The 24085-nt window shown below is 51.6% G+C and overlaps 1 protein-coding gene across 3 annotated transcripts in view; it reads left to right on the top strand.

The window, feature by feature from the left end:
- Positions 1-24085, top strand: part of ACTN1 (actinin alpha 1) — a 106748-nt gene that overhangs the window by 29722 nt on the left and 52941 nt on the right. The window lies entirely within an intron of this gene.

The raw sequence follows: 24085 nt of genomic DNA, 5'->3' as shown, positions 1-24085 counted from the left end.
AAGTCTAGGGTTTCAGAGCTAAAAGGAGTCTTCGATAGCAAAGGGTCCATCCCCTTCAAGTTACAGATCAGGAAACTGAGGCAAGGCCAGTTGTCTGGGGTCTGCAGGTCCCGGATGGATCAGCAGGGACTAGTCAGTGGGAACACAGGACTGAAGGCAGAGCCCGGTGTGTTATGGAGGGCGCTGAGGGTTCTCTGTACCTCCCTCATCCTGTGTCTTCCTCAATTGGGCAGATTAGCCATTTCCTCTGCCTCCCTCTTCAGTCTAGCTTCCTCTCCACTGTGGAGGAGGATGGTGGGGTGATTTCACCAGTGCCTCTCGGGAGAGGCTAGGGCATGCAGGGATGGGCCAAGTCATTCCCTTGTGCTGTCCTAGAAGGGGAAAAAGGGTGTTTGGGCTCATTTCCTCCCAGGGAAACCGTAACTGGAGTCATCCTAGAGTCAGAGCCCCGGGAGGGGCCCTCCACCCTCTCCATCACCTCTGGCTTGGTGGGGTACTTCCCTCCTGCTGATTTCATGGGGGCAGAGGAGGGCCAGGGACACATGTGGTACACCTGGCCAGCACCCAAAGCCTGACTTACTGCTTTTGGAGCGGGTATTTCTCATGGTCCACTGCAGGCCAGGCTGGTGGTGGTAGCCAGGGGAGGAGTCAGGCGACATCTTTGTGCCATTCTAAGAACCGGGAGTTCTTAAATCCTATTGTGGGTTGCAGTTTGAAATCTGTTTGCCTTATAAGTCTAACTGTCTTTTTTGGTTTTATTATGAAAGTATGACATGCTCATGGTAAAAACAAAACAAAACAATTCCCTACAGGTAACATGGTTATTTTTCTATGCCACATACAATATTTCATATTTAATTTATATATATATATATATTTACTTAATTGTGGTAAGTATATATAACTGAAATTTACCATTTTGACCATTTTTATTTATTTTATTTTTATTTATTTATTTTTTTTCATTTTGACCATTTTTAAAGTGGGCATTTTAATGGCAACAGGTACATTCACATTGTCGTGCTGCCGTCACCACCATCTCATAAACCTGAAACTCTGCACCCATGGGACAAGCAGCTCCCCTTTAGTCCTCCCCCAGCCCCTGGCCACCACCATTCTTTCTTCTCGGTGAACTTGACTGCTTTAGGAACCTCATTAAAGTGGAATCCAGCAGCATTTGTCCTTTCATGTCTGGCTTATTTCACTCCGCATAGTGTCCTTAATGTTCATGCCCGCTGTGGTGTGTCAGCATTTCCTTCCTCTTTAAGGTTGACTAATATTCCATTGCATGTGCACACCGTTTTGTTTATCTGTGCATTTGTTGATGGACATTTGGGTTGCTTCCACCTTTTGACTATTGTGAATAATGCTGCTCGGAACGTGGCCTTGCTTTCAGTTCTTTTCTGTCTATACCCAGAAATGGAATTGCAATATTTTATGTATTGACTGTTTACTGTTTGCGCCTCTCAGGCACTTTGAGCCCCCATGTCAGTGGTGTTAGGTCAGCACAGCGCCCTGGGCCCTTTCCCACGTCCTGTTGCTCTTCCCCCAGGGCTGGGTCCCTGGCTGGCTGGCTTGGCCTGCCATGGTAGCTGTCAGCCGAGGTGGGTGGGCTGGCCAGCTGGGTCTCCTTGGTGTTCTGTGTCCAAGGCTGGCTGCAGCACAGCTCTGGGGAGACCTGGAGCTGCAGAGCTAGTGTGAAGCTCCGAATCTCCTGATGGAGGAGGGCCTCTGGCGGCCAGATCCCCATCCCTCTTCTCTGTAAATCTGGTGAAGCGGGGTGCAGTCTTCTGGGCACTCTGGGGTGGAACAGGGACCCCAGAGCCAACTGGCCCCATTTTCCCCACTGACTTTTTTCCCCACAGTTCTTCCTGCCCCAGGCTGTTTTTCTCCTAGACGGTTACTGTGTGATCCCTTGTCTTCCAGGGAGTTCCAGAGACTAATGGCACACTTCCTAAATTCCTGTGGAGAAAAGGTCTATTTCTTGCTCACAGAGCGAGCTCTCGCCTCCGCTTCCTGCTCTGCTCACGGTCCACCACTGTCTGGAGTCGGGCCCCCAAACATGCTCACCCTGCAGAGCGAACTGGTTTCTGCCTGCTGTCTGGAGTGGACCTCCACCACGTGCCGCGTACTGGCCCCTGGCCAGGATCTGTGTTGTCATTTCCCGATGCTCAGTCCACGTGTCACTGGTGGGGTGTGTAGTTACCTATCGGCTTGGCCGTGGCTCCCTGGGAGCTGGGCTCTCTCTCTTGTGGCAGTCACTGGTCTAGGACCCTGTACTTAGAGATGCTCAGTAAGAGAAAAGAGAAAGTAAAAAGAGTTTGGGATCTGGTTAGGAAATGCCTGGTTTGGGGTTTGGGGCCTGCTTTTTGCCAGTTGGGTTAATTAATCTTCCAGAGCCTCAGTTTCTCTCTCTCTAAAACAAGGATCAAAATCTCCCTCTTAAAACTTGTTGTGAAGAGTGAATGTGATGATCAGGACAAAGTGCTTAGTGAGTGTCACTAAATGTTAGCTGTGTCATTATTGTGCCCTCTAAGTGGGAGAAAAGTCACCCGCTGCCGGGTCTGGGTGAGGAGTCTGGGGGAAGGCGAGGTTTTAGGAGGGCCATGGTGCTTTCCCTCTGCTTCTCAGCTGTCTGGTCCCTGGAGAGGCTGGGAGAGGAGCAAGAAGCTGTGTGATGCCGCCTGGCTGGGTGGCGGCAGTTTCCTCTGCAGGAGGAAATTACTTCCTCTCCACGGAGTCCGGAGTTGTGTGAAACTCTCCATGCAGCTGGCTGCTGCTTGCTGATTGTGTGTTGTGGGGAAGGAGGAGTCCAGGGTACCTTGGGCTTCATTCCAGATGTGATATGTCTTCTGATCTTGGCACCCTATCCTGTTAAACCTTCTGGGAGCCCTTCTCTCCAGCACCAGGAGTTCTGGCTCAGAAGTGCCCCTGCCCTGGGCTGACTGCCTCCGTCCCGATTGTTTCTTATGTGGGTCCTACCTACCTTTGTGGACTTCCGAGGTGGTGCTAGTGGTAAAGAACCCGCCTGCCAATGCAGGCAACGTAAGAGATGCAGGTTGGATCACTGGGTTGGGAAGATCCCCTGGAGGAGGGCGTGGCAATCCACTCCAGTATTCTTACCTGGAGAATCCCATGGACACAGGAGCCTGGCAGGCTCTGTTCCGTGGGGCCACAAGAGTCGGACATGACCAAGCGACCTGCCTTTGTAGACCGCAGGCTCCAGGATCCTGTCTCCCTCACATGTGGGCATAGGAGGCAGCAGCCTCTGTCTCCATGCCGTAGAATGCGCCTTTCTCCGCAGGATAGGATGCTTGGGACCACCTGTGCACAGGTCCTGTCCAGACTCTGGGGAGGGAACAGGAGAGCGAGTCCAGCTTGAGGCTGCTGGCTCATTTCTGCTCCTCCCTGCAGGAAAGTCCATCCTGCAGAGGTTTTCGGGTACTGAGAACAGCCTTTGGAGCCGCCAGTTCGGGGCTGGAGGGGAGCTCTGCTGTCTTACTAGCCTGTGTCCTCCCTCTGAGCCGCGGTTTTCTCATCTGTAGAAAGAAGGCGATCTCGCTTGCAGGATCACGGCCAGGACTAGATGAGATGATGGCGTCCTGCACCTGGTGGGCTCTCTAAGCAGGGGTTGTTATTTTGTAAGTGTGCCTGGAGCCGGGGAGCACTTACACAAACTGCCCAGAAGGCAAGGCGATAAAGACTTCCGGGGTGTTTTCAGAGCCCAGAGTTGCCCCAACAGGTCTGATTCTAGTGGAGTACTTGTTACTTGTTAAAATACCGATTCTTACCCCAGAATTCCTGAACCAGAATGGCAGTTGTCGGGGTGGGGTCTATATTTTCATCATATTGTATGATTCAGCCAACTTGGGAAACCTCACCTCCCTCAGATTGCTTTCCCAGTGGTTGTATCGCTTGTTCTTCACAAGAGCCCTCTGGGGCAGGTCTGAGGCAGTAAGGCCCCACGTAAGGTGAGGGGGGCTTTACAGGTGAGACGGTGGAGTGGAAGGGTCAGAGGTGGTGGTGGTGGTCTGAACAGATGGCTTGTTCCCTGGTGGTGGAACCAGAATTAGAACTCAGATCTCCCGGTGCTGTGTGTCCATTGTGCCTGCAAACATTCTAGTAAAGCATGGAAAAGGTGGGGAATGGAGAAAAACGGGGCAACTGGAAGGAGGTGAGTAACATGGCTGCAGTGTTGGCAGGGAGACCCGTGGCGCCTTCTCACCCCCTTGAGGGAAGCCTGCAGAGGCCAGCACAGGAAACAGGTGGTAGGCACGCTAGGACACTTCCCAGGTGTGCCTTCTGAAAACCAGGGCCGAGGTGAGCTTGACGAGCAAGGGCTTTGTCCCAGGGCCGCTGGGAGTCAGCAGGTGTGAGGAGTTTAGGGGTGGCCGGGGCCAGGTGGGCAGGGCCCAAATAAGACACACACATACACACACCCTGGATCAAGTTGTTTAGTTACTCAGTCGTGTCTGACTCTTGTGACCCCATGGACTGTAGCCCGCCAGGCTCTCCTGTTCATGGCATTTTCCAGGCCAGAATACTGGAGTGGGTTGCCATTTCCTTCTCCAGGAGTTCTTCTGGGCCCAGGGATCAAACCTGTGTCTCCTGCATTGCAGTCAGATTCTTTACTGCTGAGCCACTAGGGAGGTCCCTGGACTTAGGGGCCCATTTTAGCCTCAGATCTTCCATAAATTTTTCTGTATGCACTGAAGTTTAGTTTGCAAATATATATTTATTTATATGAGTCTTTGATTAACATTTGTCATCCTTCTTAGACCAAAGTCTCCTTGACTTAGGGGCTGTGTCTTTACTTGGCCCAAAGTGGGATCTTCCCAGGGCCATTGGCAGAGTCCTGGGCAGGTAGGTCTCCATCTCTCTCCCTTCCCCCTTTTTATGATTAGGTCTGGAAAGCCTTCTAGAAGCACAGGCAGGGCTGGCTCCCCTGCTCAGATGGAGAAGTCAGAGTGTGTGGGAGAGAGGAATGGACTTGGCCAAGGTCAGCTGGCCATGCCAGATGCAGGGGCCCACGGCCTCCCTTCTTCCTTATTCCCGGGGTTGGCCTGGTGTCCATTGAAGGGAAACTGATTTAGGTCGTCTGTGTACCACGTCCCCTTCCAGGTTCCCCCTGAGAACCTCCTAATGATGATTTCAGGTTGATTTTTCTCCCTGTGTCGGTGGAGAGGTTTGGGGAAGGGGGGTGTGGCGGGAGGCATTAGAATTGCTCTTTTAAGGTGTTCCAGGGTGGGATGGCCCACCCTGACTGCACAGCAGGGTTACCTCTACCTGGATGGGGATTGGGCGGCGGGGGGCGGGGGGGGGGCCCTTCGGGGGCTGCTTCTGCCTGGACTCACCCCCGAGGGCAGTCCAGATTGGGCTGCAGTGAGGTGCGCTGTGGGCAACAAGAGAGGAGGAGCCCTGCCCGGGCTGGTGCATGTGACCTGCTGCTGGGCCGGCGGGAGGAGCGGGAGGGAGGAGGGCCACGCTGAGCGAGCCTGGGTCAGAAGCATGAGCTGTGCACTCCTCTGACTGGCTGTTTGATGTGACCTTGCGAGCATCTCTGTCTGAGTTTTCTCCTCTGTAGAATGGGATGAATGACAGCACCAGCCTCATAGGGTGGCAGTACTGAGGGCTGACTGTCTTGTACTGACGGAGCACTTGGGGAACTGGGCTGCGGAGGGCAGCCTGCTCTCTGAAGTCCTTCTGTGCTGACTTCAGGTTAGACTGTCAGGCTGAGGATGGTGGACCGTGGTGAGTGCTGTGGATGTCTGGCACTTTCTCCCATTCCGCCTTCCTCTCTTGGCTTGGATCCAAAACCTTGGTGTGACCTCTGAGCCCTCCTTCCCTCCCTCGCTCTCTCCCTGAGATGTATCTCTCATACCCACCGACTTCTCTGTCCCTGCCACCACCACCCTGGTCTAAGTCACCTTTGCCTCTTGCCTGGACCTTTCTTGCCATGGTCCCCTGACTGGTCTCTCCTGCCATTCTGGCCCTCTTCTCATCTGTTCTTCATACTGTGGTTAGGTGTCTCTTTCTAAAATGTAAGTATAAGTATGTATAAACTAGGACCTGATTCCTGTACCTTACCCTACCCTTCCCTCGTAGCTCAGTTGGTAAAGAATCTGCCTGCAATGCAGGAGACCTGGGTTCGATTCCTGGGTCGGGAAGATCCCCTGGAGAAGGAAATGGCAACCCACTCCAGTACTCTTGCCTGGAGAATCCCATAGAACTTGGCAGGCTACAGTCTATGGGGCCGCAAGAGTCAGACAGACTGAGTGACTAAGCACAACCCTCAGCTGAAATCAAATAAAACCTCTCCCTTGTTCTCAGGAGACACCCATCCAGCGTCCTGGGGAGCTCCATGCTCCTGCCGTCTGCTGTCTCCTGGCTCCCTGCTCCTCTCTTCCTGCATCAGTCCGCGTGTCCATTTCCCAGTGGCTTCAGCAGCCTTCGTCCCTTCCCCCTGGGGCCTCTGATATTTTCTTTCCCCTGCTTGGGCAACACCACCTCCCTGGCCATCCCTGACCCCACACGTGCACTGGGTACCATGCATCTCCGTTTGCACCTGTTGTCTGGATGTAATTATTAACAGCCCCTCCCTTTGCTTTCAAGTGCCCTGGTTTTGCTGATAAACTTTATGGTCCTCCTCCACATTTACAGTCTCTTCATCTAATTAAAATTCCTCAGCTTTAAAAATTCACTTACTTCCTCAGAGCAGTGGTCAGAGACACACAGACAGACAGACAGACAGACACACACACCCTGGACCAGGTTGTTGTGTTGTTTAGTTGCTCAGCCATGTCTGACTCCTGCGACCCCATGGACTGTAGCCCTCCAGGCTCTCCTGTTCATGGTATTTCCCAGGCCAGAATACTGGAGTGGGTAGCCATTTCCTCCTCCAGGAGATCTTCCCGACCCAGGGATCAAACCCATGTCTCCTGCATTGCAGGTGGTATCTTTACTGCTGAGCCACTGGGGAACCCCTGGACTTAAGGGCTCATTTTAGCCTCGTATCTTCTATAACTTTTTCTCTATACATTGAAGCTCAGTTTGCAAATATATATTCATTTATATGAGTCTTTGATTAACACTTGTCATCCTTAGACCAGAGTCTCTTTGATTTAGGGACTGTGTCTTTACTTGGTCTATAGTGGGACCCCCAGTTCCTGATAGTGCTCAGTGAGAATTTATTGAATGAGTGAGTGAATGGATGGGTGAATGAATGAAACTGGCTCCAGCTGACTGGCAGAGGGAGCCTGGGGCCTGGATGGTTCAGGAGCACTGCAAGGGCCTGCCTTGAGGGAGGCTGCTGACATTGGGCCGATCCAAGCCTAAACAAGCCGGTTGCCCACACCCTGGCATACACATCCCCTGACTTGGCTGCCCCTATAATTATTCATGGCCTTTCTCAATGGGCTTTGTGTTCAGGAAGCCAAAAGTGACAAGAGTTCAAACCCTCTTCCCACCTCCCCAAAACTGAGACCTAGGAGAAAGAGCTGCCCGGCCCATTCTGCATCTCTAGGGAGCCGAGATCCAGGACCTGCTCTCGTGGCTGGATGTGCGCGCTGGCGTGATTCTCATCCAGGGTCCTGGGCTGCCCTCCCCGGGACGGGCCCGGGGACTGCCTGGGGACAGCCGTATACATGCTCGTGTGGTTCTCGGCAGCCCTGAGACTGGTGCTGGCTGGGTCCTCATTGTTCTCCAGCCTGAGCAGAGAACTCGGAAGGGCCTCAGTCCCCCGCAGAATGGAAGAGGCTCAGGCACTGGCATCCTACGGAGCCCAGTTCAGATCTCAGCGCTGCCTCTCACTAGCTGTGTGACAGGGAAGGTTGTTGAATGCCGCTGACCCTCACTTTTCTCCCCTAGCACGGGGTTGTTGAGCAGATTTGCTGAGATAGCCCATGCCTCACTGAGTGGTAATAATAGTCCATATCTTTGAGCAACTCCTGAGACCTTATTCCCTTTCTCCTCCCCTCCTCTAGGGGCTCCCAGAGGTCCACTCTGCCTCCATCATCCGCTCCTTGAATTTGAGGGCTTAAGCTGTCCTTTCCTCCGGAACAAGGTTTGGGGGAGGCTGCCTTTCTCATGCCCTGCACATTTTCTGAGCTGAAGTCCGGAGCTGGGAGACACAGTGGGTGTGGATCTCCCAGCTCCCTGGAGGCTGTGCACACACCCACAGACAGAAGCCCCGCGTCCCGCCTCCTCCCAGCAGTCGGTTGGGTGGGCCTGGCCAGATCTGCCTACAGCTGCTCTTCTTCCCATCCTTCCAGAGATGTGGAAGTTTCCACAGACATTTCGGCTCCTCAGTCTCCCCTCTCTGTTCCCGATCCCCCTGCTGCCCTGTCCCTCGAGCCGGGCTGGCCACGCTGAAGTGTTGACCAGCTACCTGGCCAGCAAGTCTGCTGTGCTGGACTGCCCACGTGCCGGGTCACGGCTGGGTCTCAGTGGAGACTGGGAGGGTGGGGATGGCTCTGGGCTACGTCCACCTAGACCTGGGTGGCGTTTTTCACGGACCACAAGTTGCCCATGATTTAATAGAGGGGTTTGGGGGTTTCTGTGCTGCTTTATGGAGGGTCTTGCCAGGTGGTACTAGTGGTAAAGAGCCCTCTTGCCAATGCAAGAGACATAAGAGATGTAAGTTTGCTCCCTGGGTCAGGAAGATCCCCTGGAGCAGGGCATGGCAACCCACTCCAGTAATTCTTGCCTGGAGAATCCCATGGACAAAGGAACCTGGTGGGCCACAGTCCATGGGGTTGCAAGGAGTCAGACACAACTAAAGTGACTTCGCATGCATGCACGCACCGCTTTATAATGTGCTGTGTCTGTATTTTGGGAGAAACTTTATTTTCCGGGACATCAGGTGAAGAGATTGACTTCATTAGGCCCCTCGATTCATGGACCACTTGCGGGTCCATCCATGCAAGGCCATTGCATATCTATCATGTTTTACCTTAAAGTCTCCCTGCGATGGTCATGCCGTTAGTCCCCCACCCCTCCCCTGCCAACGCAGATGACAGAACGATGCGTGTTCTCCCAAGGACCCCAGTGTTCGCTGCGTGAGAATTTCTTTGAGAGATTTCCTGGGTGGATTGTGGGCAGGTATGTGTTGCAGCGCATAATGCAGCAGTGGCTTGCTCTCCAGCCTGGTTGCACAGCCCACCCTTCCAGCCAGGCACGAGGGCTCCCAGATTCCTCGACAACAGTGGTATTTGGGGTAATCACCTCTGTAATTGTTTGCCAGTCTCTTGGGGGTAAAGGGTGAATTATTGTTTTATCTGCAACTGAGGAGGAATTCTTAAAGTGCCAAGTCCTGTTCCCTTCCTGCATTCAGTGTTCCTGAAAGCAGAAACTTCCCCTTCGGCATGGAGTGATTGCAGAAAGCCCCGACTCCCCAGGGAGTGGCGGTTTATAGACAGTCTGTTCGTTCTTCATCCTCCCCACCCCCACCCAGGGTGCAGTCCCTGCCGTGGTTCCTTGTGGTTTGTGATGCTTGCGCAGCTGCTGGGTTCTAAGCTTGTGCCCCCTGCCACCTGCTTTCTGCTTCGGGCATCTCTGGTACCCTGAAGGCTCTGGGTTCCCTGGAGCTTTGAACTTCCTCTTGGGAGGCTGTTTCTACTTGCTTTTGGTGTGAGGGCATGTGGTGGTCCCTCGGGAGGGAGGTGTGGGCGGCATTGTAGCATTGGTGTGGGTTCTGGGCTGAGCTTGTCTTACTGATCATATGTCCTTGATTGGGTCAAGGAGCCTGGGGCCGGGGATTACTGGGGCACAGTGCTGGCTGGTGCGTGCTGGCCCAGGCTCAGGCACACACCGGGCACCTGGGCAACCTCTGTAACCCTTGGATGGTCCAGGTGACCATCTAGAACACACAGGCAATTCCATGGATCCTGAGCATTTTCTGTTATCTCACTCCTTTCTGTGAGATCTGTCTTTTATTTCTTGTATTTAAATAGGGAACTCTAGATATTACTAACAACTTACCATGTGCTAGGGTTTTTGCAAGGGCTTCCCAAGTGCACAGTGGTAAAGAATCTGCCTGCCAGTGTAGGAGGCACAAGAGATACGGGTTCTGTCCCTGGGTCGGGAAGATCCCCTGGAGGAGGGCATGGCAACTCACTCTAGTACTCTTGCCCTGAGAATCCCATGGGCGGAGGAGCCTGGTGGGCTGCAGTCTGTAGGGTCTCAAAGAGACGGACACGACTGAGTGACTCAGTAAACTCACACAAGCTTTTTGCAAATGTTAGCTCATGGAAACCCCTTAACAGCCCAGGGAGAAAGACTGAGGCTCAAAAAGGGCAAGAATTTGCTCAGGTCTCAGCGTTAGTAAGTGGCAGACCCAGATCAAATCCAGGTCTTCTGCCCCCAAATGCATCCTCTTAAGCATGAAGCGCATGGTCCTTAGTGTGGTCTCCAGGCCAGCAGCATCAGCAACCAGGTGGAATGTTGTGGGAAATGCAGTTTTTCTCTACCTGTCCGTTAACTATGGAAGCAGAAGTCTGGAGGGATCTGTAAATCTGTTCTAGCGAGCCCTCCAGGTGACTCTAATGCATGTTCAAGTTTGAGAACCACCACATGGAGCTACTCTGCTCCACGTTTTTATTTGTTTTCTGCCCTGCTCTTGTGTCATTGGGCCGATCAGTGTAAGCTCAGGCTTTGGGCCTTGGCCTCTCTTCGGGGGTTTCCTGCTCACTAGAAGAGGTGCAGTGGCTATCTCTATTGGGTCTGGGGTCTCTAGGAACACCTCCCAAGTCCCTGAAAGCATTGCATAGAGCTGATGCCCCCGCCTCTGGAGGTCAGAGTTCCTGACCCTGTGCCAAAGGAGATGCCTCGAGAGGGCAGGGGTCCCGGGGCGGGGACTGTGGGACAGGCCAGAACAGAAGCTCCAGTCCAGCAGGTTATTCAGGGACACAGAGAAGAGACTTGGGAAACTGCTTGATCCAAGCAGTGTCTCTTTCTTTTCTGCAAATTTGTAATAAGTGGTTTGGCCTCTCCAGAGGCTCCCCCATGGGGGGCTTGGAGCCCGGGCAGAATCCTTTTTCCCAGTCAGCAAAGCTAGCACACTCAGTAGAAATGACGCTGGTGAGAGAGGGGAAGCTAACTGTACTGTATGTTACATCAGTAACTGATGTTACACCATCAGTCCGATACTGTGCTGTTTAACTCTTATCACAACCCTAGGACAGGGTGGATTGATTATTCCCATTGCACGGATGCGACCATCAAGGCTTTAGGCTATAAAGTTGAGAGTCACAGCTCAATCACACAGAGGAGTCAGCTTAGATACTTGAGGTGGCCAGACCACAGATTCCCATATTTTATGAATACCAGGCAGGGCCTGATCCTTGTCATGTGGGGAAGTTCTCTATGGAATTGAGTGGCCCGTGGCTCTCAGCCTCGTGCCAGGAAAACCAAATGACCTCACATGTGAATGGCTTTTCCTTCTTTGGGGAAGGAATGTGCAGACCATTCCTGTGAGTTGCAGCCCACGTGGCTTGTGTGCTGTCAGACCCGCAAGGGCCAGACTCGGACTCCAGACGTGGGGGAGGTGTCCCAGGCCGGCCCACCCTTGGCTTGGCAGTGGGGAGCAGGCTGTTCTCCACTTGGGCTCCCCAGCTGATGTGAAGTGTGCCCAGGAAGAGCCAACAGCCCTTTCATGGCTAAGCGGGTACCCTGGAGTGTGACCTGCTCTTCAGAGTCACCACTCTCTGGGGAAGCAGCAACAAGACCAGTGGCGCCTAAAGCCCACAGCTCAGGCCTGGCCCAAGTGCTGCACGTGGGCCCAAGACGAGCCCAGGCCTCCTCCCTTGGAATCTTGGCCTCAGTTACTTCAATACCTAGGGAAGGTGAGGGTCTGGGGCCTGCCTTTGAGACTGGTTTCTTGCCAGTGGGCCAAATGGGTTTTTAAAAGACTTAGTGGGGTCTTGGAATATTTTCATTAAAAAGAATAGTTTTACTGATATATATAATTCACATACCATACAATTCACCCATTTAAAATGTACAATGTAATTTTTTTAGCATATTCAGATATGTGCAACCATTACTGCAGTCAATTTTAGATCATTTTCATCACCTCTAAAAGAAACCCCATCCCCCTTAGCTGTCACCGATCCCCAGCCCTAAGCTACCACTACTCTATGTCTGCCTCTTGTAGATACATTTTTGTTTTTTTAACATCCAGAGAGCACTTAGTCTGCGTCAGACACTGGGCTAAGCCTTCTGTGTTAGCTCACACAACCCTCTTTTAGAACAGCTGCACAGAATAAGCTTTTATTTGGGGGGGGGGGGGTCTTTGTCTTACTGATGTGGAGACTGAGGCTCCGCGAGTCCAGGATCTCAGAGCCGGTAGTGACAGAGCCTGCCGGTGGCTGGACCATAGCTGAGTCTCTTTCCTCCTGGGAGAGGCCAGCTGTGGATGGCAGTGGACTGGTGGGGGCAGCTGACATTCGTTGGCCGGGAGCTGAGAGGGAAGCCCTTGTTGCTTCACTGGGATCACACGCTAATTACTTAAAATGGCCCTGAAATTTCTCAGCAGCCTCAGGTTCAGCCGGCACCTGCAGGAAGGCCCTGGGCTCTCTTCCGGGGGCCTTGGCGGGAAGAGGGGCCTGGAACACTGGGAGGGGCTGGGAGCTCTCCTCTCTCCAACCAGGACACAGTTATTAGGTCAGATCACCTCCTAGAATGAGCCATTTGGCCCCCTGTGCTGTGGCCTTGTGGCCTTGTCCACCCTCCGGTCATCTGCTGGTGTGTCTCCCCGAATGGGCTGCAGGTGGACATAAACCAGAAATGCAGGTTCCTGCTCCTCTGCCTCCTGTTCTCCTCACCCTGGCCAGAGGCTGGTCTCAGGGTTTCCTCATTAGCAGGAGAGAGATTACAGACGTCTTTCTTCCTGACTTGTAGAGCTCTGTGAATGATTAACTTTGATTAAATAGAAAGGGAATGGGAAACGAGAGCCGTAGGGAGCAGACACTGATGGGGCTCCTGTCCTGTCCTCACGCCTGGCTCTTCTGTCTCTATGGCCCTCACCTGACAACAGGCCTGCACGTCGTGATGTTCTGTATCCCCATATGTCAGACAAAGCAACTGAGGCCACGACCGGTTCATTAAAGACACACAGCCACTGAGGGACAAAGGCCGACTGGTTTAACATTTTTTAAAGCGTCTGTTGCGAACAAAGCACCAGACTGTCTTTAAGTACAGAAGATCTAATGTGGTCCTTTTTCATGCCGTGCTAGGCTGTCATAGGTCTTGTTATACCCATCTTACAGATGGGCAGCCTGAGGCTGGGACTGAGAATTTTGTCCAGAGAGACACAGCTAATGAAAGGTGTAGGTGGAGACCTGGCTCAGTCCAGTTACAGAGTCCAGCTCCGTTGGGAGCCTCCAGCCACCTGTCTCTGAATTTCCGGTACCCCAGCATTCACCCGCCTCCAGGGGAAAGCGGGTAGGGAGGTGCCCTCTCAGAGCAGAGGAAACCGCCTGGTGGTTCAGCACCACTCCCAGGTGGGTAGAAAGTAAACAGATCTGGGTGGAGATGTTCTTGGGGACTCTGCTTTTCATCTGTGAGTGAAGCAGCTGACAGCTTGCTTTGAAAGGCTGGCGTCCAGCCCTTGATAAGTTAACCAGATACTCCTGTTTATGTTACCAGAACACTGGGCATTGAGATCACTGCTGGCAGGCCTTTGCTTGGACAGCCCACCCAGTGCCCATGCCCTGGCCAGACTGGCCATATGTGGGGGTCAGAGGGAGAGAGAACTCTTTCCTGGCTGGTCCCCAGTGACCTCCCCCGGGGCCAGCAGATGCTGCAGAGACCTCGGCCCTGAGTTCTCAAGGTGCCCTGGCCTGATGCTTGAACATGGCGGCCAGAAGTGGCAGAGGAGGTGGGCTCTGCCTGGCAGCCGTGGCAGGGCCCCCACCCAGAGGGGTGCGGTGGGTTAGGCGGCTGCTGAACTGGTTATCTCAGGTGATGTGCCCTAGAGCCTAGACCAGGGTCCTGGTGCCCTCCTCCAGAGAGGGGAAAACCATCCGATGAGAAGCCAGCTTGTTTGGGCTTTTCTGGGCTGCTGGGCCAGGGGTTTCTCCTCTTAATTTCCTGACAGTTTGCTGTCTGACTATTGAGGTGGACATGCGGGCATGATTGCTGCTTTATCTTCATGTCCTGGCCCCTAATTATGATGTTCCTTATAATATTGTACACTGATAAGGCACGTTAGAGTTTTTCACAACCCTTTCTCTATATTTTATTCACTAATTCTTTTAAATAGGTGGACTAATTTTTCATTTATCAATTCTTTTTTTATTTGGAAGTGTGTGTTTTCTCTCTGATCATTCAGGAACACTGACCCCAGCCGACTGCCACTCCACGTCCTCCTAGAGAAACTCCCTCTGTGCCATCCCAGAGGTCTGACTTACCAGATAAATGTACACACTTCCAGACAAGCTTTTCTTATATTTGCATAGTTTAAAGAAAACAAACAGATGACTGCACACGGTATAAAATTCAAAGGAAACAAAAGAGTGTTCTGTGAAAAGCAAATGCCACACCCTCCCATGTCAGGAGCCTCCCTCCTGCCTCCCCTCCCTGGAGGCAGCTTCTGTGCCAGGCAGGTCCTTCTGTGTCCTTTCAGGGACATTCTGGCAGAAAGCTTTTAGGGACTATCCAGTAAACTAATAACAGGTGTCTTGTTGTGAGGGGTGGGCAATCTTGAGAGCGAAACACTGATCATGCGTTGGGTCACTGAGGTGAATCTGCCCCCATGGACTCGACTGCATTGGCCTCTCTGACACGGAGCAGAGCCCATCCATTGTGATCAGCCTTACACGGGAACAGAAGGCGTCCGGCATGCTCTCCTTGGCTGTGGTTTTTACGCTTGCGTGTTACGATGGGACAAGTTGCCGGGCTCCGACCTGCAGGGTCTGAGGGATGCTTCTGAGGTTACATAGGTGGAAAGGGTTGGGGTGACTTATACGAGGTCACACTCATGCCTGGCTGAACCAGGGGGTTCAGCATGCAGGGGTACATGCAGGTTTCCTAACCTCTGTGCCTGGAACAGTAACTCCCCTGGAGTGAACCGGGGGCTGGTGTCGAGTGTCAGGATCCCAGGGGAGCGGGAGGATATGCCCGGGAGAGGTGTGGTCAGCACGTGAGTCTGGGGCCTGGCGGCCGGTGAGGTGGTCCTGCTGTCTCCCACTCGATGAGCCAGTCTCATTTGGCTGCAGGTGGGGTATCTTGTTTACCCTGCCGCAGGACCAGTGCAGAGGTCAGCCAGGAGTGGACGGCCTGGACTGAGGGGAGTGAGTGCTGGCAGGCAGAAGGCCAGGGAGGAGACGGGGACCGCCAACCACATTTGCAGACGGATGGGCAAGGAAAAAGAAAAGGTGTCGGCAATTCAGCTACAGGAGCGTGAGCTCTGCTGGCGTTGGGATTTTTGTTTCCATCGTTTTTTCTCATTCATGTGATCGCTCGCATAGTTTTAAGCCTGTGGTGCATACAGTTTTGTATCCTGCTTTTTTGTTAATTACATGTCAGCCTTTTCCTGTAATATATAGTTTCAGAACCCATCATTTTGGCCATCTAATGTTCCATTAAGTGGATAAACCATAATTTACTTAACTAATATTTTATTAATAGAATTTGGGGCTATTTCTAATTTTTTTCCTCTTATGTAATGCTGGCAAGGATGTTTTTGTCCCCACGGCCCTCCTCTTTCTTGAGTGGTATTTACCCAGGAGAGCATCCCAGCATTGGGCTCAGAGTCTTGCCCATTTTAGCTCCCCTTGGTGAGTTTCCTGCCACCAGAGATGTGCCCCCATCAGCCTGCCCACTGTGACGTGTTGTGGCTTTGCCACTGTACCTACCCTTTAATGGGAATTAGCAGAAAGTTCCTTTTGCAGATGTTATAAATGACGATTGGTGCCTTGGTTTGAGTTCACACAGCTTGGTGGTGTGTGTACATGAGTGTGTGGGACACATCTGTTATTGTGCCTGGTGACAGGTGTGGGTCCTTGATCAAGCCCAAATGAGAAGAGCCCCTGTGGCCTCTCATAGGATGGACCTTGAGTTTTTGATTCCAGATTCCCAGGTGGCTGATGCCGGCAGTGGTCTGCGAGGAATGCTAACCCTGCTGGGCACAGCTGTCTGCTGAGCGCGTGTGTTAACACGTGTGGTAACTCTGTTGTTAGGAGACTTAGAAAGGTTTCACGTTTTCCCACGGTGGAACCAGGGACCCTGTCAGTCTTCATCCAGATTTAGCCTGCCTGTATCTTTTGAGGGGTCTGTGGAATGTCTTACTTTTATATTGTCCTAACGTTAAAAAATATAAAAGTCCAGATTTCTGGCTCCTCTTCATGCGAGGTCTGCCACCTGAGGACCCTTCCCTTGTGGAGCCAAGGAGGGAAGCCTCCTGTCCCCTCACCACGCCTGCCCCGGTACTGAGGCTGTGTTCTGATTGCCACTTACCATCTTGCAACCAATTCTTTGTGCCCATGTTGCTCTCCTGAGTAGATAGAAACCCAAGAGAGAGCCCAAGAGAGCCTTTGTTTCAAGAAAAATCCTTGAGTACACATGGAGGCGAGGTCTCCCCAGTCCCACTTTTCTTACGCTTGCCCATTGTGCTCTTTTATTAAACCTCTTTGTGCCTTTGTCTCCTCATCTGTAAAATGAGGAGAGTAATAGCACCTGCCTCATAATGTTGTCATGAAGATTGAGTTAAAAGGGCTAAAGCCTGCAGAAGGGGATCCAGCACAGAGTGAGTGCTCAACAGATGTTAGATGCTGCTTTTATTATTATTAATGGCATATGTGTCTATTTCCTCTAGACTAGATTCTCAGCCAGGGGCTATTTTTTTATTATCACAGCTTGAGGTGAGGGATGTTACATGCATGTAGTGGGAAGGTCTAGGAATGCTGCTAAACATCCCATGATGCATGAGACAGGCCCCAAACCCTGAACAAAGTAGTAGTCAACCCAAAATATCAATGGTTTTGAGCTTGAGAAACTCCGCTTAGACATTGAAGCTGTGATCCTTGGTCCAGTTGAACTCTTCAAACACATCTCTGAAGCAACTTTTCAAGGGCTGCTTTGCACTCTTGAAGAATCAATATTATAAGGGACCTACTTAGCTCAGCTATGAGGGGGTGCTTGATTGAGTCCTCTCTCAGCAACCTCACCAAGCACATGTCTTTGTTGGGTAACGCATCCATGCTTGGTCGGTCCTTTATTACATTGAACTCTAGTCTCCCTGTCCTTCATTCTAGAAACAGTAGCTCCCATTTATCGAGCCTTATGTGTGGGTGATTGTGCTTAGCACTTGCTGTGTGTTGCCACACTGATCCACAGCACCCTTTTAGGCATATTCTATTATTATACCCATTTTACAGATGTGGAGGTTGAGGGTTGGAGAATTAAAGTCATTTGCCCAAGGTTATTCAAGGTCAGAGGTGGGATTAGAACTAGGTCAGTCTTGCTGTAGAATACATGTTCCTCACCATAGCTGCCTGCCCAGGGCTGCACCCAACATGTTTATTTGCTTGTCCATAGGAGGGTCTTTCAAATTTGGATGAGCTCCTGAGTCCACTCTTCTCTCTTCCTGGTCAGGGAGCCCTAGTTCTCAGAGTTCTCCTCAAAGACATGTTTCTGATCTGCTCACCATCCAGGATGTTCTTCCATCTCTGAACAAGCAGCTGCCTGCCTCAGGACTCTCCATCATGCTGCCCCCAGAGAGGTAGCCCACCTCACGCCAGCTCTACTGATGGTCCATCAGCTTAAGACTTTCTCTGCCAGTGCTGACCGGAGTCTCTCTGGGTGGTGTTTTCACTTCACAGTGACCAGTTTCCCGTGACATGCCACAGATTCAGTTCACCTGTCTGCCCTTGGTTCTGCTGTTCCCTTCCAGCACCCCATCCACACCTGCACCTGAAATCCCCATTGTCGTGGTGGAGCAGAAAGTATGTGGGGCTGGGAGTCAGGAGGCCAGGTTGTGAACATTCCCCAGCTGTGTGGCTTAGGAAAAATCACTCACCCTCTCTGGTCCACGTGCCCCATTTGTAAAGTGAGGGTTTGGCTCTGATGTGCCAAGCATTTCTTCCAGCTCTAACGTTCTTTGATGACATGTGTTGAATAGCATGAACTTGTAATAATTGTCTCTAATTATTGTGGTAACAGTAATGAGAGGTAATTATGGAGCAGCCCCTGTGTTCCAGACCTTCTTTTCAGTGTTTTAAGAGGATTGTCTCAGGAAATTCTCCACCAACCCCATGCTGTTATTACTCCATTTTACAGACAAGTGCCTTGAGGCAGAGCCGTTTGCCTGAGGTTATCACCTGGCTAGACATGGATGAGCTGGGGTTTATCTTGTCTTCTTCAGGGTGATTGAATCCTTCCAGTCTCTTGGATTCCTGCTCTGTGGAGTGATTTTTATTTTCAACTTAAAAAAAAAAATTTTGGCTGCACTGAGTGGCTTATGGGATCTTAGTTTCCCAACCAGAGATTGAACCCATGCCCTCAGCAATGAAAGAGTGGAGTCCCTTCAGAGATTCCCTCTGTGGAGCGATCTTAAGCAAATCCTGTGACCTTCCTGTGCTCAGCATCTTGTGTTTTATTCCTTGTGTTTCCCTCCTCCCACCAAGGTCATGACCCTAAATACCACTTGACTTCAAACGCTCAGCCTCTGACTCATGCTTATGGGGTAATCCTCTGTACCCCAGATCCCAGCTGGGTGTGATTATTCAGACACCTTTTAGAATCTAAAATTTAGTCAGTAATGATGGTTAGTGACTACTACGTGCATACTTAATTTATTTCAAACCACATTAGTATTAATATTATGTTATCATAATTAATAAAAATTAACAACTTAATATGTTAATATTAGCTTTTCCTGATTTTTTGTGTGTGTGTGTGTGGTAAGATACACTGTATTGTTTAATCTTCATTGCAGTTCTGTCTGGTAGATGCTATTGTCCCCCATTTACAGATGTGAAAACTGAGGCTCCAAAAGGCCTGTGGGGCTAAAGTCACATGCTAGTGCATCTGAACTGGGAAGTAGGGAAAGCATGTTCTCAAAAGCCATTTGCCTTTTCAGTACATTTTAAGGAAATATAGGAAATGTCCTGGTAGTCCAGTGGTTAGGACTCTGTGCTTTCATTGCCAGGGGCCTGGGTTTGATCTCTAATCGAGGAATTAAAATCCCACCAGCCACATGACTCGGCCCCCCACCCCCGCCCCGCCGCAAAAAAGGAGATGTATGGACAGGATACTTGTTAAAGATGTAATGGAAAGCCCTTAGAGGATCTCGTGTGAAAGCAGGATTGTGAGATCCACAGAGGGTGTAGACAGAGTTGCTTCTCTCTTCATCATCTCCATGGTCCTTGACTCAGCTCCGGTGTCCCATACTCCCCCACCCCCTGTTGGAGCTGGGCCAGGACCGTTCGCAACCTTGAGCTACAGGGCTGGATAGTTACTCTCTTTGTCTCCTCAAATCCCCTTCATGCCAGATTACACGTGGGCAGATGCTTCCAGGTCAGTGAGAAGCTGAGCAGGGGTCCTCTGCCAGCCCCTCCCTCTCTGTCCAGCGTCCTCCGAGGCTGTGCAGTGCAGTGGAGGTGGGTGAAGGATGAGAAGGGAGTGAGCCCCACTGTATCTCCGGCCGCCCTTCCAGCATGAAGCCCAGGCCCTTTCCCTAAGACTTGTCTGCACACCCGAACTCATTCTACAGCAAAGCGGGTCCGGGTAAAGCCTATCAGCTCCTATCTCCTTTGTCCGAGACAAAGCATGGACCCTCTGACAGAGCTCTTGGAGCAAGGGGAAGCTCGGATGGGGCAGGGCCTGGTTGGGGGTGAGGCAGCAAGATGCCATCTGCGTTTATTTGAAGTCAGGCTGGATTGTAACCCTACTGGGGCAGCCCTGCCTGCCACGCCGGGGCATCTGGGCTGGAGGCCGTGGGGCCAGGGTCTCTAGCATGGGCGTCCCCTGTGGCTGGTGGCTTTTCCTCCCGCCCAGGGCTGGGTGCCTCCCTCTGTCGTCAGGCGGGAGCTGGGGCTTCGGGACCAGGGCCTGCCCGTGCCAGAGGAGAGTGTCTGTGCGGTGTGCAGGGAGGACCTCGCTCCTGACTGTTGTCTCCTCTCCTGGGGCCCCGTCAGCCTCCCCTGCTGGGGGATCCACAAGGCCACGGTCAAAGTCATAGGCTTTCTGCCCCCACAGTGCACTTTTAGCCCTCTTCCCATAACACATCGGGGCCAGTTCAATAAAAGAGTTCTCAGACACAAGGTGTCATCTTGCGGATACGGTACATCACTTGCGCGGGTGGAACCCAGGACCGAGCTGGGTGGCTGGAGGAGGGAGGAGGGTGTGGGCTGGGGGCACACAGGGCTGAGTCCTCCAAGGCCTGTCCCCCAGGGAGGTTCTGGAAGAGCTAGTTTTCTCCTTCCTCTAATCATTTATTGAGCATGTTCTAAGTGGCAAGCACTTTGTAGATGTTTTCCAGTTAATCCGCCTGGTATTTATAAAGTGCCGACACTACCCCTATTTTGCAGCTAAGGCACCTGAGATTTAGGGAGGCGAGTCTGCAGCTCACACTGCTGGTAAAGAGTGGATCTGAGTGCTAAACCATATCTGGTTCCCCCCAAGTGCACATTCTTGATCACTGAGTTACTGTTTCCTCTGTGGCCCAAGCTTCGAGGTGGGTGCTGCTTGTTGGGGAGGCGCTCAGAGGCCCCTTCCTGGCAGTCACCCTATTTGGGTCAGGACGGGGCCTTGCTGTCTTAGCCAAGTGTGGCCCCCCGCGGCCTCAGAGGCAGGCCTTTGTAGGAGGGAGTCTGGGCAAACACAGGTGCGTCTCAGCCTTCAGGCCTCCGGGACTGGCTTCTCCAGGAAATGGGGCTGGCTGCTTTCAACAGCATTTTTCCCCTTGCAAAAGCGGTATCTTTTTATCTCTTTCCCCTTCCTCTCACCCCATCCCCTCTCTACAACTGGGTGGTAAACAGTGAGATTTCATGGTCCCCCTAACTGTGAAGGTGCTGGCGATTCCCACCAGGACCCCGGCACCACTGGACCTGAAACTCTGAGCTGCTGGGGTGATCTACTTCTTGCCAAGTCAGCAGAAAACCCCAGGCAGAAGCTGAGGGTGGGCCTGGGAGGGAGATGAGGGGAAGGTACTGTGGAAATGCTGCTGCTGCTAAGTCACTTCAGTCATGTCCGACTCTGTGCGACCCCATAGACGGCAGCCCACCAGACTCCCCCGTCTCCAGGATTCTCCAGGCAAGAACACTGGAGTGGGTTGCCATTTCCTTCTCCAGTGTGTGAAAGTGAAAAGTGAAAGTGAAGTAGCTCAGTCGTGTCCAACTCTTAGCGACCCCATGGTCTGCAGCCTACCAGGCTCCTCCGCCAATGGGATTCTCCAGGCAAGAGTACTGGATTGGGGTGCCGTTGCCTTCTCTGGTGGAAATGCTAAATGGTGGTAAATGACCCACCCTCGTCAACGTAGAGTATGGTGACACCCAGGCAGAAGTGCATATATGGACTCATGACAGCTGGAAGAGAACAAGGAACCACAAACAAAATTATACTTATTGTAAAGATTTTAAAATTCTTTAATTTTTTTTTTTGCATCAAAAAATTTACGGCAAAATGAAAAGAAAAACTGAGTAGCCTCCCATTCCCTCCTAGGTTTGCAATGCCAGCACGAGAGGAAGGGGACCCAGTGAATACTCTTTCTTTTTTTTTTTTTCCTTTATTAAAATTATTTATTTGACTGTGCTAAGTCTTAGTTGCAGGATCTTTGATCTTCATTGCAGCATGTGGGATCTAGTTCCCCAACCAGGGATTGAACCTGGGGCCCCTGCATTGGGAGTGTGGAGTCTTAGCCGCTGGACCACCAGGAACGTCCTGTAACTACTCTTTCCTGTCCTGCTGTATCTTCTTTCCTCTGAGCCAGAGGGTTCCTGGGGGTCCCTGAGAGCTGTCAGTCCCTTGCCCTGATACCTCTCAGGTGTGGTTGGACCTTCCTGGATCCTCTCACTTTGTGTCGGTTCCTTACTTGCTCCTTCACTCAGTCGTCTCATTTTTACATCCACCAGAGTGTCTGTTGCACAGAGCAAGGATTTTTGTTATTTTGCTCAGTGCTGCATCTGTGACTCTGTGCGCTGAGACTCTAGGGTGAACACTTGAGTCCAGGTGTGAAGCTGACCAGTGGCCACCTTGCAGTAGGATTAGAGCAATGATGCAGGAGATGCAGGGTGTCAAGGGCTGACACATCACCCCATGTGGTGGGTGGCTATCCGGAAGGCTTTCTGGAGGAGGTGATCTCTTAGCCCAGTCTTAGAAGAAGAGAGTGAGTTGGCCAAGCCTGATAGAGGACACTCCAGGCTGAGGGGTCAGTGTGCGTCTCCTGCCCACCTTCAGTCTATGTGTCAGGTTCATCAAACTCTGGGACAGCCCACACATCCCTCTTGCCTATCATGGGAGTGGGCTTGCCTACAGAGTGGAGATGTGTTTGCAGGGAGAAAAGAGTATCCTGTGTTGCTAAGTGCCTAGTGAAATATGATTTAAGAATGAGGCTTGGACTTTCCTGGTGGTCCAGTGGATAAGAATCCACCTGCCAGTGCAGGAGACTTGAGTTCGATCCCTGGTCTCGGAATCAGAAGATCTTACTTGCCTCGAGGCAACTAAGTCCCACGTGCCACAACTACTGAGCCCGCATGCTACAACTACTAAAGCCTGTGTGCCCTAGAGCTGGCAGTGAGAAGCCCACACCCCTCAACTAGGGAGTAGCCCCCCTCATCACAACTAGAGAAAGTCCATGCACAGCAGCAAAGACCTAGCAGAGCCATAAATAAAAAAAAAAAAAAAAAACACACAAAAAGAATGAGGCCCAGTGTTGGGGGAATGTCATAACACAGCCTCCTCTCCCCTCCTTGTGTGACTGCTGTCTCCTCTTGCTCCAGGCTCTTCAATTCTTGCTTATAAACCTGCTCAGCCATTTCTTCTCCCCGGTCCTCACTGGTGTGGCATCCTGCCCTCCTCCTGCCCATTTTTGCCAGTTCATCTTGGGGCTCCCCAGGGCAAGAGGAACTGGTGGTGGGGGTCTGGTGACCTTTCTGAAGAGGAGGAGTATTTCTAGCGTGGATGCTGCTGTTTTGATGAATAGCTCACTCTCACCATTGCCACTTGGCAGCGTGGGTGGGGAGAGACCTGGCTGGCCCTGCTGGGGGTGACTGAATGTTGGCTCTTGAGCCCCTATGTAATTGGCAGTACCATTTGGTGCAGAGAAGTCTTGAGTCGGCAAGGAATAGTTTGGACCTAAAGCAGGAGCGCTCTTCTCTCTGTTTGTGAGCTGGGGAGAGGCACTTGCCCAGGCTTTGTTTGGATGGGTGAGTGAAACTGAAGCTCACACTTTTTATTTCTTATATTTGTAGAGTCACCCTGTTCCTTGAGTGAGCCACCAGGAGGTGCTTTTGGCCTGGGACAGCTCAGTTGGTGACCTGCCTGATCATCTGGTTAAGACAGAATACAGAAGCTTCAAAGTTGCTGTTCTTTCCCCACAGATTAGAAAATTACAATGATGATGATCTTTCATTTAGTCTCCTTACAGTCCTATTTAAAAATTCTTGCTCATGCTTTTGCAGTTTAAGGTGCCTCCACCTCCCACCCCCAGTATACACATATACACCATGGGGTACTTACCTTTCTCTCTCTTTATCCGGACACTGTTCCTCTGGACTCTGCCCCCAGTAAACCTGATTAATGCTCTCCATTAGCTAGCTGTCAGGTGGGCAAGGATTTAATAAATTTATTTACCCTAAGGTGTTAATGAGGCTTAATATTTTACCTCTGGGATACTCCACCTTGTAACTGTGAAGATCGATACTAAGCTTTAAAATCTAAGAGGTAAACTGCCAAGAATAGAATCATACCACTTCTAAATGTAAGTGGGGATAATGGTTTTGGAAGAAGGTCGGGAGAGTGGACTTTAAAAGGAGGGTGCTGCTTTGTCCATCCCACTGTGCCCACCCGGGCTGCTGGCCCTGCAGGGTGACCCCTTAGCTATTGCCCTGCGATGAGGTGAAGGAGATTGTGTGAAGATTGATTGAGG

The sequence above is a fragment of the Cervus canadensis genome, chromosome 6, assembly GCF_019320065.1.
Source record: "Cervus canadensis isolate Bull #8, Minnesota chromosome 6, ASM1932006v1, whole genome shotgun sequence".
NCBI classification, from domain to species: domain Eukaryota; kingdom Metazoa; phylum Chordata; class Mammalia; order Artiodactyla; family Cervidae; genus Cervus; species Cervus canadensis.
The sequence above is the reverse complement of the archived record's forward strand: the minus strand, read 5'-3'. Positions and strand labels throughout refer to the sequence as shown.